At 38.3% G+C, this 7,207-nt stretch overlaps 1 pseudogene; it reads left to right on the forward strand.

The window, feature by feature from the left end:
* The first annotated feature begins 509 nt into the window (after nucleotides 1-509).
* LOC133235564 (transmembrane emp24 domain-containing protein 2-like) lies at nucleotides 510-1,331 on the forward strand (annotated as a pseudogene).
* The last annotated feature ends 5,876 nt before the right edge of the window (nucleotides 1,332-7,207 follow it).

A 7,207-nucleotide genomic window follows, 5' to 3' on the forward strand; every position in this document is an offset into this window, starting at 1 on the left:
TGACTTAGTGACTGAACAACAATAAGGGAAGTATAATACAAAAATTCTACAATATGCAAGAACAGATGTATACTGTAAGCAGAGAGATGGAAGGAAATAAATGCTAGAAATCCCATCCTATTTACAATCCTGCTCATATTCAAGGGCTTATTCTTCCAAATAATCATACAGAGTGTACACATGAGGAGGTAAGACTTTGGGGGGCCAGCTCTGAATTCTGCCTACCACAGGGAGCAATTTGATGATGATTTGAAGCAGAGAAGGGAGAAGGACACTATCTGACTTATGTTTTACTCTTGTTTTTCAAACTTTAAACTTTTTATTTTGTATTGGGGTATAGCTGATTAACAATGTTGTGATAATTTCAGGTTAGCAAATGAGATGATAATATGCACGCCTGCGTGTTAAGTCACTTCAGTTGTGAAGTGACAGCTTCCCGACCCTATGGACTGTAGCCCGCCAGGCTTCTACGTCCATGAAATTCTCTAGGCAAGAATATTGACGTCCCCTCAGGTGGCACAGCTGGAAGGGGTGGAGCTGAGGCGGCAGTGGCTGAGAAGCCAGCAGTGGTGGTGGCGACAACCATGGTGGCTCTGGAGGCCGCAGTCCCGGTCCTCGCTTTGGCCCCATCCCCACCATGGTGACACTCGCTGAGCTGCTGGTGCTCCTGGCCGCCCTCCTGGCCACGGCCTTGGGCTACTTCGTCAGCATTGACACGCATGCAGAGGAATGCTTCCTCAAGCGGGTTGCCTCGGGCACTAAGATGGGTCTCATCTTTGAGGTGGCCAAGGGCGGCTTCCTGAACATCGACATGGAGATTACAGAGCCTGATAATAAAGTAATTTATAAAGGAGACAGGGAGTCCAGTGGGAAATACACATTTGCTGCTTACATGGACGGAACATACAAGTTTTCTTTTAGCAATAGGATGGCCACCATGACTCCCAAAGATAGTGATGTTCACCACTGATATTGGGGAAGACCCCAAAGGACAAGACATGGAAACAGTAGCTCACAAGAACAAGCTAGAAGAAATGATTAATGAGCTGGCAGTGGAGATGACACTGTGAAGCATGAACAGGAATCCATGGAAGTTGGAGAGAGAATACACAGAGCAATCAATGACAACACAAGCTACAGAGTGGTCCTTTGGTCCTTCTTTGAAGTTCTTGTTCTAGTTACCACGACATTGGGACACATCTGCTACCTGAAAAGAGTCTTTGAAGTCTGGAGGGTTGTTTAAAAGCCTTTTCCCCATAATCCCAAATTCATAATTCACTGTTTACCAAACATCTTGGTCATAATAATGTCATTAGTTTCTGTGTTTTTATTTTCTGAACTGTATCTTCACAGCTTTTGTTTCTTTGTGATTAATAGATACTGGGGGAAAACACTTTTTTAGGAAAGCTATAGTGAAAATTTGACATTTGTTTGGCATAAATTCATATTTGAATTCTGCCTCCATTATTTAGGCCCTTCCAAAACTCAAACACTGTAAGCTGAATATAAGTGTAGAGTCCTTAGTTTTCTTTCCTTTTGTTTTCATGATAAAATGCAGTTTGTTCAGGATAGTACTTTACTGATAGTACTTTACTAAAATGACTGCATTCTTGGGATCCCTTATCCTGCAGTTCAAGTCATTAGAAAGATTCATTCTGTTGAGAAACAACAATCCGAATCTTGACATTTTCTACCCAGCTTGATGGCAGAGCTCTGTGAACTAGAGTATGTGACCAGGTTGGTACTTTTACATTTTGTCTCTCTTGTTTTTGCCTTAAAGATAAGACTTAAACCAGCAACCTTTACCCCCCACCCCCAAAGTTTCACTTTGAACCTTAGAACTCAATCATCTCCACTTAAAATTGTTGCCACAAGCAACTAATAACCATTTTTTGGTTTCTGCCTAACCTTATAAGAAGTCTATTAAAGCCAGTTCTCTGCATGTTTCAGCAAATGGCAGCTCTTTTTGTTTCTATGCTGGCGCATCCACTTTCTCTACTCTTGGCATGTAGAAGATATGCATTCACATAATTGGAAAAATCTGGATTTCCAATGCCTAAGGGTTAAAGCCTCTTGGATTTCTTTGCAGTGATATACAGCCACTATTTATTTTTGATCAGTGGCATTTTGGTCACTGTTTAATTAGGGTACTGAATATCACTGTCAGTACTAGGGTTTTTGTTTTTGTTTTTCTTGGGTCTTTCTTTTTTGGCACATGTGAATTTTGTTTTGTATAAAATGAAATGACTTTCTTTTGGTCTCTGATGATGGGTTTAAAATTCAAGGAGCATCTGGTTTTGGTGTGGGGATGATCCAGGATTATGTTGTGACTGATATATACTGGTTATTTGTACTTTTCTTTTTTTTTTAATCTTTGCAAGGGGAAAACTATAAGTAACGAGTTTTGTATAATTAATTTAAACTTGTTACAGGTTTTCATGTTCAGGATAAACAATTTTTCAACCTTGGGTCAAAATATTTGCAAGTTTAAGGTGACTGGACTTTACCCTAGGACAATGGTTGCATGCCAATTGTGTGCATGTGTGTGTCCAAACACTTCAAAACTGAGTTAAAATATGCAAATTTAAAATTGGTTGTGTATCTGATCTGCCCCAGGTTCAGTAAATAAACAGTTCTTTTTAAAAACAACAACAGAAAAAAGAATATTGGAGTGGGTTGTTATGCCTTCTTCCAGCGGTCTTTTTGACCTAGGGGTCAAACCCACGTATCTTATGTCTCCTGCATTGGCAGGAGTGTTCTTTACCACTCGTGCCACTTGGGAAGCCCACTAAATAATCAGTTCAACAATATATGCTCTAATTTTAACATAATGTCAAATAAAGACTGTATTTGTATAATTTTTAATGCTAAAATTTCACCATTTCAACTGTCTAGCCCAATAACCCCATTGGGCTATGACTATTTCCATCTAAAAGATAAAGGCTAAGGGGTCAAAATGCAAAGATAGTACATCCCCACATGCCCAAGCACGTCCCCAAGTCTCCTTTCTCCTTTACAGTGGAACCCACAGAGACTTTAAACTTTTTAATAAGGGATATAGAGGGAGGATGTTGTCATAGGCTGGTTTCAAAGAAAACAAAACAAAAGTGTGATATTACCAGATGAAAACCCCCTTGCCTCCTTTTCCTGTGAAAATATCATGGAGATAGGAAGATCTGGGAGTTTGGTGCCAAACAGCTTATACCTATCAATAGCATAAACAACTTGATGGATCCTAAAGTAGTTTGCTCATTTCATCCATAATTGTCCAAATATTTGACCTTTTTTTTCTTTACATCTATTAAAATTCCATATATTATGGGAAATTCTTCAAATTATTTATTTCCATTATGCTTTTGCTGGGTGATTTTTATGTGCCATGCTCTTAGGTACTTGTTTAGGTAATGTAGACTATAGTTGGAGCTAAAAACAGCTGGAAACATTTCTGGAATTGAGGAATTCCTTTAATTCTAAACAGCTACAAGAGAAATTATCTGTCTAGGAAGGAGAAAATGGAGCCTAATAAAGCTAAAAAACAAACACAAATATGTCTACCCAGAATGAAAGGAAGATTTCCATTGGGAAAATGCTCTCATAACTGGAAATTAGCCTTCTCTTTTTGACAGCTAACTACTGTACTTCAAAACATTTTCTTTAAGATGACTGGAATAATTATGGCTACAGCATCCTTCTGTAGGGAAATGGCTCATGGAGAGATAAAGACCGAGAGTAAGCAGGCTGAAATAGTCCTATCTAATTAAAACCTGTCATCTAATTAAACACATTCTCAGCAATAGGAGGGTCTCAAGCTAGTTTTCTGATAGGGAAATGGTGTTCCAAATCATGAGTCACACAATCAAATGTTCTCAGTAAACACCACCAATTAGCCTATATTTAGGCACAATTTCTCTTTTTATGGAAACAAGGACACCAATGTTTCTATATGCAAATTAAACAGAACACTATTTCTCTTACATAGAATGTCCCCTGAAAAATATGTTATTCCCTTTTCTTGTTGAATACATCCTGATGATCTTTGCAATACGTGAACATCAAATTATAAATGTAGGCAATAATGGTCTATTTTTCCATGCTTTCTCCTTTTTGCCATTGTAAGAATGACTTCATTCTAGGACAATACCATGCAGCTCAAATTTTTAAACTTCCAAGTTCTGAAGACAACTGTGCTTCAATTTTGGCTTGTCGCACTGCAGCAGTCAAATCAAGTTTAAAATGTATGTACGTATAAGCAGCTTTGACATCAAGATATCATTTGACTATTACATTCATAGCACTGTGTTTTTCTAAGCATTGCCTGTGTATCCACATATAAGGCACCAGGATTCAAACTCTGTTGAAAACAAACATTCTGAGATCATTTCCCACCACCAGCATCACTCCCATTATAATCTCCACTTCCCCCAAGGTTAATATGGGCTACTCCAAAGTGCAAGGCCCCCTGCTGTTCCTCTCCTTGCCCCTCTCTTAATTACATGGTATCCTAGGCCCGCTTAGCTTGTCCAAGTGTTTGCTATATTTTCTTTGCTGCAAGTGGCCCTAGCTACAAAGCTCTACCAAAAAGCACATAGGGGAACTAAATTCCAAATTCCAAAGCAATTATTCCTTCTTTGTGACTAAACAAAAGGCTACGACGTTAGTTACACAGAATTTTCCACTTGAGAAAGTGAAATTGAGCTTTTAACCTCCACTGGCCTGAGGGCCTAGCTTTGTAACCAGTCTGCTCCATTGATGTTATGTTGCCTAGAGACAAATCAATCATATATGTTTGCATGTGTGCAAGAGGGAGATGGTCCTTAATGCTGTGGAATGTCAGCACTCCTGACTTTCCAGGAAAATGGTTGTATTCTCTGGTTCCATCAGAATCACATTCATGTAAAAATCTCAAATGTCTCCCCTTGTCAGAAAATGAGCTTATTACACCCCCCTCAGTGTTTCTCTCCTTTAGCAAGTAGAAAAATCTCAAAAGAAACCTTTTGGCTATATCCAAATCCCAATTTGCCTCATTTGTATTTTTGTCCATCGATACAAGGTGATGAAACTGAACTCTAGAACGTATCTTGCATAAGGCCACGTTTTAGTTTGTGTCTATACTGTCTTTTCTTTATCCTACAAGTCGGTGTCCTTCCTCTTAGAAAGGAAGATCAAGCAAAGCTTAGCATAACACCTTTAATAAAAGATAAACTTACCCTACAGGGTGATTATGCAATGCCTTCTCCTGTATAAACAAAAACAACAATAAATATGTATCTATATATCTAGATAGATAGACAAATACAGACATCAATATATATCTGATTTACCCAGAGTTTACCTTAGATCTTTACCTATTATTTGGCTACATAGGCAAGAACTCTTGTTATTAAAATATCTAAATTGTCTACTTTTATTGATAAGAATCTTAAGGGATTGGCCTAAAATCCCATAACAGAATAAGAATAAAGCAGGATTGGAAAGTAATTTTTACTATAGTTTATGTAATATTTGTCTTGCTGATCAATCTCACTTGTCAGGAGTTAATCAAGTACCTACCATAAGAGCAAATAAATAATTGAATATGGAAAAAGATCACCTTAATTTAGAAAAAATAGTCATAGAAATTTAGCTATTATTTTGGTGATGAACACACACATAGATATGATAGATGGATAAGTAGATAGAGACAAACAGATAAAAGTATAAATCATATGATTGCTATAACATGCTATAATTAATTCCCACCTCTTTAGGAGATAAGATCCATTAGACAGAGAGATGGCCTACTAGAAGCCGAGGAATTTAGCAGAAACTCTTTTTCAGCCCCAAGATGATTCTCTAAATTAAACTTCCACAATAGACTGCATGGTTTGCTTTGCAACAGTTCACTAAGAAGCACAAGTAATAAAGACAGAACCAGTGGTCAAATCACAAGTGACAATGAGATGCTGTATCATTTCAAAGCAAATTTGTGCTGTTTTTAACATTTTTCCAGTCACACTTCTTGGTTTAATCTCTTGAATTCAGACACATCATGTTGACAATTCCACAAACCTTGTTCAGGTAGTAGATAATCTTATTGAACAGCAGATATTTTGTTTTCTGCATTTGATCTTCTAGTTTAATGAAGTGTGACATATTATCTGAGTGATGTCAAGTCTGTGAAATGTAAGGTGATATTTTTCTATTTAATGGCAAATGAAGTGGCATTATGTGATTGTTTACCTGCAACTTTTCCCCCTCCAAACAAGATTACTGGCTTGCTTACTCAAGGGTGGTAATGCTGTTTTAAAGACATCCTGATCGAGATTATGTACAAGGAGAACTGACCTTCAGTAAAGCATCAGAGCAGGCTCTGCACAGAAGAGACACAAACAAACATTCCACTGGAGAAGTTTGGGAAAATGACACCACTTTTTCCCATTTTTTAGTATCCACAGATTTTCCCCTGTAACTATGCTGTACTCTCCTTCTCCTTTGACCAATCCATCGCACATGGAGGCTTGGAATGGACTTGTTGCATCTGGTCTTGCCCCTTGTTCTTTAGTATTTCCATTGCCTAGCCTGATGGTCCCAGAAGGAACATCAAAATCTTATGAAACAGAGCTAGTTTTCCAGTACATTAATGAGCTGCTGACATGCAGGCAACTATGTGGGCCTAGCTCAACCCCCCAAACAGGAGTAAGCACAGGTAAGATCACTAGAGATGCCTGGCCTATCCCTCTTGATTCCAAAAAACATGAAGAACAGATGGTTATTGTTGTATGCCACTCTGTGGTTATTTATTACACAGCACTGATTGTGGCAAGAGTTGAGTGATCCACCTGTGTATCTCTCAGTCCCTCCATATCCTTTAATAATTCATATCCTGGGCCTCACTCTGAGAGATCTTGTAATCAAACAAGAAAAAGAAATGTTCTTCAGCAGTGGCCATGCTCCCAGGATTGTGGGAAGACACACAGGAAAAACAACACATGGTGCATGTCCTCAGGAGTCTACAATGTCACTGAGAAATAAAATTCACATACTTACAACAAGAGATAATTATGATCAGTGCATCCTGACTGGGGACTTATATCAGTTTCACTGTACACCTTTATCAGAATGTGCAGGTTTTGGTGCACAGTTTATTGTGATCCACACAGTCAAAGGCATAGGCTTTGGCATAGTCAATAAAGCAGAAATCGATGTTTTTCTGGAACTCTCTTGCTTT

The sequence above is a fragment of the Bos javanicus genome, chromosome 2, assembly GCF_032452875.1.
Source record: "Bos javanicus breed banteng chromosome 2, ARS-OSU_banteng_1.0, whole genome shotgun sequence".
Classification (NCBI taxonomy): Eukaryota; Metazoa; Chordata; class Mammalia; order Artiodactyla; family Bovidae; genus Bos; species Bos javanicus.